The sequence below is a fragment of the Triturus cristatus genome, chromosome 10, assembly GCF_964204655.1.
Source record: "Triturus cristatus chromosome 10, aTriCri1.1, whole genome shotgun sequence".
Taxonomy (NCBI): Eukaryota; Metazoa; Chordata; class Amphibia; order Caudata; family Salamandridae; genus Triturus; species Triturus cristatus.
The window spans coordinates 657,061,061-657,071,227 of NC_140593.1; positions in this window are offsets into that span (position 1 = coordinate 657,061,061).

Consider the following 10,167-nt stretch of genomic DNA (forward strand, 5'->3'; position numbering starts at 1 on the left):
GGGCGGACTTTAGCCCGCCCGCCACCCTAGCTGTGCTGGGACCAGCCACCAGTGGTGCGGCAGCCTTGCACCTGCAATTAGGATGCCACCACCACCGTGGTGGTGGCATCCTCCATTCCCAGCATTGTGGCGGGCGGTCCTCACAGCACCGCCCGCCACAATGCTAGGAATGCCCTCTCTGCATTGTCATGCACAAGGTAACAGGCACCGCAAGGTGCCTTCCACCATGTCCATGACAATACAGGGGGGTACCATAGGTACCCCCATGTGCACCCTCCAACCCCCCCCAATACCCTGGGGGCCCACAACGGGCCCCCGAAGTCAATATCTGCATGCCTTTTCGTGGCGGCATCGCCACCGTGGAAAGGCAGCTTCCCGCTGCCTTCCTAATATGGATGGCGGTGGATAACAGACACCGCCACCATAGCAGGCCCCATTTCCGCCCGATCACCTGAGTGACCAGCGGAAAACCGGCTGGCGGTCTTTTCGTCCGCCGGGGTCCCCCCCGCCATACTAATATGGCGGGGGGAAATGGGTGGCAGGCGGGGAAGGACGTAGGGCGGATCGCCACCACCATGCGGGCGGTGGCAATCCGCCCTTCATCCTATTGGACCCCTTAGTGTCTATGGGTGGAGAAAAAAACATCAGAGGATTGGATCTCTTCACATTCAGGGACTATATCTTCTATCTTATTCATTTCACAATTACCTTATGGATGTTTGAATACTTCTTTGACCCTCTTTTTAACCACTCCCACCCCACCGTCTAAAGCTTTTCGCTTACCCATTTGCTTACAACAGTGACAGTAAAATGAAACTCAGATGTAAAAGAAGAGTATGGGGCCGAATGCACCTAAGTGTCATCTATCAAAGCACCAGCAGTCACTAGGGCCACCAACAGCAGATCCAAGTATTAGTCCGCCTATTAAAAATCCATAAGAAGCATTGGTCAAATAACAACACAGTACCTTCGTTCCAGGCAATCCGATAGCATGCGTTAGCAGAGAGGCCCAGCCCGGTCTTCTGACGCCGACGGGCATAGGACGGGCCCGCCCTTGGACCAGGTTTCACCCCGGGCGTGGCCCGTGCGCAGCCCGCGCTGCAGGAATGAGAAAGGCGCTATAAAGCACATCGGAGGTAGCGGACTCGCCCCCTTCATCTGGCAGCAATCTTCGGTGCTGCGCTACTGTGCGCTGAGACTTCTGGACTTGGAAGTCCCCAGTTCAAAATGGCAACAAGAGAGAGATCTTCAAACAGCAAGCAGCAACTCCCGAGTATTGAGGTAATAATGCCATTGTGGCAAGATGCATGTTTTTCATGTTGGTGAGCATCAAAGCCACTGGGACCAGAGAGCATTGTATTTTGGTTCTAAACAGCATTACAAACTAAGGCTTTTGAGATGCATGTCTCTAATGCTTTTCTTTGTCGACTCTTGAAATAAAGGTACAAAAAAACATATTTAGAAAGTTATTTCTGATCAATGATTCTACCTAGATGAAGGACAAATATTGCTATGCAGATTGGTAGCTTATTAGTCATCAAGATCAACGGGAGAGGATGTGGTTCGTGGGCTAGACTGCCGACTTTGGTGCTGGAAACCAGGGTTTGATCCTCGGGGTCGCGTCCACATTCTGTGATTCTGGGCAAATCACTTAGGGGCATGTTATCAAGGAACAGCATTAAAATTATGGGCTTGATAATACGCCCTTGAGAATTCCAATAGAAGCCCATGTTCTGTTGTGAACATGAGCTTCTATTGAAATTGTCTGCGGCATATTATCAAGCCCACTATCGCCGCTTTAGCTGCAGTTTTCTGCTGCTAAAGCGGCGATAATTTTAACGCTGTTCCTTGATAATATGCCCCTTAATCTCCCCGTGCCTGAATGGGTAATGTAAATACGGTGCTCATGTAAAGTGCTCCAATACCTTCGGGTCGAGATCACGCTATATAAATATGCAACAAACAAAAAAAAAGATGCTATAGTCTCAGTGGACGGATTAAGCCAGAAGCCGATTAACAGAACTGAAATAAAAACGCCATGTGGGGATTTCCTGAAAAGACAGGTCTTTAGAGCTTTCCGGAAGGCAGAGTGTAATCTGATACCAGTCCGATGATTTGGCAGCGAGTTCCACAGTCTTGCTGCCAGGACTGAGAAAGATATGCCTCCCCATCCGTTCTTCTGGACTCCAGGCACTGTCACCAAGTTAAGGTGAGCTGAGCGAAGATTTCTCCCAGGGGTGTAGCAGTGAAACATTGCCTTGATTCCCACTGGGCTGGCCTGATAAAGGGCCTTGTGCACTATGCAGAGGACCTTGAAAATAATGATTTTTTTTTACTGGTAGCCAGTACAGGTCATGCAATCTCTTAGCCACCAACTGTTGCTTTGGAATATCCAGAGGAAGCCTGGCCAGCGCATTCTGCACTGCCTGCAGTTTGGCTTAGGTGCTGTTGTTGGTAGCTAAATAAAGGACATTATAATAGTCCATTTTTGACATGACCAACGCCAGTGCCACTTGTTTCTGTGCTGAGAGGGGGGGTGAAAGAAAAGATTTTCCTCAACATTCTAATAAGCCAGAAACAAGAGGACGCAGTGCAGTTGGCCTGCCAATCTAATGAGAGCTTGAAATCCAGGATCACCCCTACATTCTTAGCCTCTTCTGTTGGCAGAAGTAAACTCCCTAATGTCTCTAGGTAACAGTAATTGTTCCAGATAGAAGTTTGTGTTCCAAAAAGCAGCTCCTCTGTCTTTTACCCATTGAGCTTTAGGTAGATTTTCCCATCCACCCTACTACTGCTGTCATACAATGGTTGAAATTAGTTGCGGTAGCTACTGTATCTTTGGTAATCGACACAATGATCTGGGTGTTGTCGGCATAGGAGACCACATGTAGTACAAATGAATGTATGAGCCTGGCAAGTGGGCAGACATACAGGTTAAAAACCTTTGGGCTCAGAGATGTGCCCTGCAGCACCCCACAAGGCAGGGAAAATGGGTCCAATAGACATTTGTTCAGCGTCAGCCTCTGGGATCTGTCCTTAAGGAAGGAAGGCAGTAGTTTTAAGGTGCTGCCTGTGACACCCAATTTCTGTGGGCATTTGACTAGCAGGGATAGGGAGATGGAGTCAAAGGCCACAGACAAATCCAACAGGATCAGTGCTGTGCCCTGCCCGGCATCCACTAGCCTCCTCATACAGTCAGTAGCCGACACCATGCTGCTTCGGTTCTGTGATTTTTCCGGAACCCAAACTGTGACATGTCCAACCAACTCTGCTCTCCCGCATATGCCATCAAGTGTCTATTGAGATGTTTTTCCAAGACCTTGGCTGGAACTGAGTGTAGAGAGATAGGTCGGAATATGTTAAGGTTGTTGGGGTTAAGGTTGGGCTTCTTGAGAAGTGGCTTCAATACTGCTTCCTTCTACAACTGAGGGTAGCTCCCAGAGGAGATGGCTTTGTTCATCATGGATGAGAGGGAGCGCGCTACCAAGCTGGCCACCATATGCAGGATTGTTGAAGCACATGGTTCAAGGGGAGAGCCCGACTTGATTTTAAGAAGGTGCAGTTCCGCAGGCTCGAGTGTGAGGAAAAGAAACACCGTGTGTCTATTTACGGTTTCCACTGTAAATTCTGAGGCTAAAGGAGATTCGGCCTGCTGCTCTCTGCTTAAGGGCAAGAAGCGTTCAGCTATTGGTATTGACGCTTCAAGCTCTGTAAATATTAGCAACTTTTGATTTAAAGAACTCAGCTAGCTGATTACATACCTCCTGTGAGCCTGGGGTTTCAGGAGAGTACAGGGTGTGGATAGCTGCTGAACAATTTTAAAGAGTTCTTCAGAGGAATTTGTTGCCTCAATTTTGTTGGTGCAGTATTTAGATTTTTCTTCATTAAGAGCCACCTTATATTCTCTAATCATTGTCTAGTAAGCAGACTTTTCCTGCACCTCTTACTTTTTTCTGCGGCCCGTTCCTGGTGGCAGCAGGCATGCCTTAGCAACCTCAGTCTGTCTGTGAATCAGGGGGCCGGAGGCATTTTTTTCCTAAGCTTGACTTTCCATAGGGGGGTTACCTTGTACGTGGCTGCACACATCCAGCCGAGAGATCCTCTGCGCCTTTTTTCACGTCCTCCTGAACAGCGGAGGGCTTGCTACCTAACGCAATCACGAAAGATCCTGCTGACACCCCCTTCTAATCCCTCCTGCGGGTCCTGGTGTGGGAAAGTGTGTCCCTCCCCGAGGAGGGAAGGTGAGTAAGGTGACTGCAGTGTGATCTGATCAGCTAAGGGGAAGCACAGTCTGAAATGAAGACCGGGGTCATTAGAGAAGATACTATCAAGGATATGTCCTTCCACGGAGACCGTGACCAACTGGGAGGCGGGGGGGGGGGGGCAGCTCCTAGATGTTCACTCTGATTCATCGAAGAGCCAGGTCTTAAGGTCCTTCATGAACTTGCCCCTTAAGAAGTGTCCCCAACCAAAACGAAAAGAGCTCTAATTTCCACTATGTCCCCCTCTTTTCAACCAGGAAATGGGCAGTGTAAACCTTTCCCTCTGCAACATTCAGTTTTGATGGACCATGGTGGACCGGGGAGAAGGTAGGATTAAGCAAAGTGCAATGAGGAATAACTTTGGGTTTCTTATTGTGCAGGTAGGCCACATGCTATACAGAGCATTGATATTAAGTTGAGGCAGTCATTTAAGATGGTGTTTGTTCTAGTACTGCCTCAAGGAGGGAATTGCCAATCAACTTTTAACATGGGCCATCTTAACCAAAAGTCCACACATAGAACACAGTAATAACTCCCAGATTAGAATATTGTTCAGAGCGAGACCTTTCAGGCAGGTTGATACGAGTATGTCAGCGTGGTATGTTCACAGGGAGCCATGCCGTACTCCTCTCTAGCTAACAGGAGTGTGTGAAAAAATACTCACCACAATATCTTATAACACAAATATTGCATTTAAAACATTGCTATCCTTAAATCTCATCGTCATTAACATATTAAGCATTAGATAAAATATCACAGTGTGGTACAAAAATTATATTTACCTTTAAATAATTCAAAATAAATTGAGAACAAGGCAATAGCTGCTGTTTAAACTTATTAAAGTAGTACTTTCAGACACTCTGCTGCATTTTATAAACATTAGGTAATTGGGAAGGAGAAGCCCAGTCTTGTCATAGTTTATGGAGATTTCAGGGCTTGGGGGATGTTGTGGCGTGCATATTCCCAAGGTGTTTTTACACAAGTAAGTGCATCACTGCCCTCAGCAACTCAAGCATAGGTTTCACTGGTGTCCTGGTCTTTTCTGCTCAGCGCAAGCACCAATCATGCGTGTGTGCTGAGGTCTAGGCTGTGAAAGGTTCTGAGATCCACTGCCTGGCTTTGCGGTCTGCAGGGGCAGAACAGGCGTGCTTCCCTAGGACACTGAACCAAGGTCCATGTTACGCTATGTTATATTACGTTATGTTATGTTATTGTATGTCGATTTGTATCCCAGATTTACCCTAAGATATAATCATGGAAAGATGGTAGCAGATCTGTAGTACCAGACAGGTCTTTTTCTACATTTGAAGAGTGAGATGCTTCCAGGCCTCACTCAGTTAAATTTCTGCCAACATGATGTCCTTGGGCCCTGTGCTGACTTCACTGAGTGAGTGTTCTGTGCACAGCAAGTTTATATGGTGATGGATAGTGCGAGCCCATTTGAGTGCATAATTCTGTAGAATCTATTTTGGATTGGCCTTGTAAAAAATGACCCACGATGGCGGCTCACTGGAAGCCTTCCCAGGCTGGTCAAGTGCATCACTTGCATTCCCGAGTTTTGTGTTTAGTATCAGTCAGGACGTTGTGTGGGAGGATGGAGACAGGGCTGTTTTAGTTACCCAACAGTAAACCTTTAGCAGAGGTCTGCTGAGCACCACCATTTAGCTTGGTGGCAGGAGTGTAGGGTTGGAGATAGTGGCAGACAGCCTGGAAGTGTGGACTAGTGGAACAGGTGTGCAAGCAACAAACCAAGTGCTGGAGTGCGGCTCCCTGCATCCTAAGCGCTGTTTATATCATGACTGGCATGCTGCACCAACCCAGGAGAAAGAGAAAGCATGCCCAAGTCAAAAAGGAAGATCATCCTGGAGTCATTCTGTAATCATCCGATTACTTCAGCCAGGCTATTCCTGTAATTACCTGGGGAAGTCATCCCAAGCCATCCTGAAGTAGGCCTACAGGGTGAAATATTTCAATGAGATGACTCCAGAGTCACGGCAGAAACTACTCCAGGATGGCTTTCTGATTACGACAGTAGAAAACATGTGACGACCTTGTAGTACTGCAGGATGATATCATGATGATTTAAGGATTAGGCTGGATTGCTCCAGTATGGGTTCCTGATTATTTCACTGGAAAACATGTGATGATTCCTTACCACTGCAGGATGATCCCAAAATGATTTCAGGATTAGTCTGGATTACTCCAGGATGATCTTATGAATATTGCAGAATGGGCTGTAATATTACAGAATAATCTTGTGATAACTTCAGATTGAGGCAGCATTACTCAAGGATGATCCAAACACATCTTTATAATGGGATTACTAGTCGATTATGACTTTATGATGGGGATGTATTACCTTAGGGTGGGTTCTGGCTGTATTACGTACTGCATGACGATTTCAATATGCGGCTGTATTATTCATATATATAGAATAGTAATGTGTAAACCATTGCCATAGACAGTAAATTAAGAAATCAGCAGTTTTTTTTAGTTCTTTGGCTGAGGAGATTACTTCAACAAAAACAAGCATTGGTAAATGCATCAGGTTTCGCCTGTGTGGTCAATATTAGGCTGTTTTTTGTTGTGAGTTGTAGGTCGCTGAGTAGTTGTACAATATAAGTTGTAAGTCTGTTAAAGTGTTATGGCTCATTTATGTACAAAAAGGCAGTATATTGTGCTGCTATAAGTGGTTTAGTGCGGATAAGTAATAGGAAAATTTTGAAAAATTAAACGAAAGAGGGAAATAATAGAATTAATTGATGTAATAGCAATATTATGTGTTTAGAGTTCTGACAACTTTTGGGCATGGTGCAACTGCGCCTGCTGCACCATTTACATCATGCCCCTTGTGACTGCAAGATAACTTGTTTCTTGTTTAGTAGTAAAATATGGCAATATTTGGCGTTCAGAGGAGTTGCCAACTTTTTGCCCCAGTGTCACTGTATCTGCTGTACCATTCAAATTGTGACCCTATTGCCATTAAGGTAACCACACTTGTGACTGCCTGTTTAGTTGTAAAATATTGGAATGTTTGGTGTTTAAAGAGGTTCCCAGAGTTTTGGACCCCGGTGTCACTGCACTTGCTGCACCATTTAAATAATGACCCTAGTGCCTGCAAGTGAACTGCACTTGTGGTTGCCTGTTTAGGAATAAAATAAAGCAATATTAGGTGTTTAGTGGGGTGCCTGGAGCTTTTGGTCCCAATGCCACTGCACCTGTTGCACTATTGAAATCATGACCCCCTAGTGCTTGCTAGATAACTGCACTTATAACTGCCTGTTTAGTAGTAAAATATAGCAATATTTGGAGTTTAGTGGAGTTATGACTATGTTTGGCCCTGGTGCCACTGCACCTGCTGCATCATTTAAATCAAGTCCCCTTCAACTGCAAGGTCACAGGAATTGTAATGTACTGTTTAGTTTAAAATGTTAACAATATTCTGGGTTTAGTAGAGTTTCTAGAGCTTTTGGCCCAGGTGCCACTGCACCTGCTGCACCGTTCAAATCAAGTCCCTTTTAACTGCAAGGTAACTGCAATTGTGACTGCCTGTTTGGTAGTCAAAAATAGCAATAGTATGTGTTTAGAGGAGTTCTGGCAACTTTTGGGCCCAGTGCTACTGCACCTGCTGCACCATTGAAATCATGAACATGTCTGCAAGGTAACTGCACTTGTGCCTGCCTGTTTAGTAGTAGAATATAGCATAGTTCTTGTAAATTAACTTTATTTTTAATGTGTCATGTGTATTACAGTTGATAATAATGTCCAAATAGATTAAGTTGAAAATATCAATCTGATAATGCCTACGAATTGCAAAGAAAAGTACTGGTGGCATGCATAGGAAATGCCACAAACGTTCTAAGGCTAAAGCATCTGCTTTACACAACCAAGTAATAAATAGCAAGCATTCCAGCATACTGTTAGAATCTGTATGCCTTTCAGTGGGAAGAGATCTTATCTTGACAGTGAATGGGGCTTTAAAATTGTGAGTAGCTTTTGTAGAAGCATCTTAAATGCGTGCAGTCAGGGGAAGTTAAAAAAATGTTCCACACAAAAGTGAAGGAATAAGTAATTCCACTATGGGAACTGATAAGAGCCCACCTTTAAGATATATTAAATACAAGAGATTTCACAAGCACAGTGCCAGTGAAACCTAAAAACCACCAAACATTGCTTCAGTAGTAGTCTATCAAAAAGAGCAGATTCCTTGTGTAAACACATGGAAACCTCTCACTATTTTACATGTGCACAAAAAACAAACGAGGGAACCAGAAAAGGCACACCTGGCTTAGAATGTACTTCAGCATGCCACATAAAATGCACCCAGCCCTACCTGCAAGTGCTTCAGGATATCTTCATGCTACTCCAAAATAATTCTACTATTCCTTCTTTACGAGTTTACTATGATTGCCACTTACTACTGCAACTTAATAACCCTGGTGTGTTAAGCTATTGCACTAAGCAGTGAGCTGCTGATAATATTATTTCACTCCTCTTAATTTTGCCTCACCATTATTCCAGTGGCGTAACGAAACTTGAAGGGGCTCCCCTGCAAGGTACGTGGAGGGGCCCCCTCCGAGCTCAATCAGGAGCTCTCTGGCCGAAGTATTGTGCTGAGGGGGCCCCTGTAGCTTGGGGGCCCCCCTGCACCGTGGGGGCTGCGGGGCCTGTGTTACTCCCCTGCATTATTCTTTTATTTTGATCTTTGTCAACCCTGATTGATTGATTTTCTCCACTTTATGTTAATCCAATGTGGTCTCTGCTCTTACTTCCTAGTGGAGACATGCTCCGCCTACTTTAGTAGGTAGTGGAAGGGATGTGCACACAACCAAATCCATGCCCTCAATAGCGTCTCCAAATTAGGACATAATTACCTTGGACCCAGAGAACAGTAGCTTAGAAAATAGAGTGAATCTTTATTTTCTTGTTCATAAAAGATATATTTACATTTTACCATATGTAGCATACACTAATATATACACAGACAATGTCAAATACACATTTTCTAGTCTACAAAATACAGTATGGATCTGATTCACAAATATTTGCTCCAGAGCATATTAGCAGCTGCCAAGAACACAGGGTGTCCCCTTTTAACATATTCACAATTTTGTTTCTGGGCAGATCTGGGGAGGCCCAGAGCACTGTCATATGCCTGATAATTGAACACATATATACGTTCTTACATCTGATGTCTGGGCAAACAGGAGAATCAGACATGCCATGAATGATTGTAGTGGTCCTCCCTACTGAGAGGGTGAGTGCCATTGCAACTGGGTCATTGGTATGCCTGTCAGTGTTAGGAGGGTTAAGGTGAGCTGGATACAGACTCCAGCTGGTCCCCTTGGGGAACATGGTCTACTGAGAGTGAGATATGTTATAGATAACTAGTAGCAACAGGAGGGTAGTGGGACTAGCTACAAGGTTTGATCCTGGGCCTGATATGAGCAAGTCATAGGTGTGCCTGACCCTGAGTGATCAGTGGCACTAATTCTGCAGGAAGGTAGAGGCCGATACAGATGAATGTCTCTTAGGTGGCAGGTGCTCAGCAAGCAGTGAAGGTGCGCCTGATGAAGGCCCTGACCTGGAAAGAGATTGTCCTCTTCCTCAGTATGTCACAGGATCTGAGTGTGATCCATGAGAAGAAGAGGTGGGCATGAGGCCTACACTGTCCACACGGGGGAGATCCCTCGCTTATTCGCCTGCTCCCTCGATCCACTCCAAGGGCATTGAATGGAAGCAGAAAACAACATAGTGGTAAGGAGAACAGTAACTTGGCCAGACATGCAGGTCACCACTAGAGCCACCAAGCCGACTTCTGTGCCAGCGATTTGGGGAACATTCTACCCTTTTTCCGGGGAGTCCTGCAGGTCTAGCAGTTACTGACATGGATGATCTTCAGACA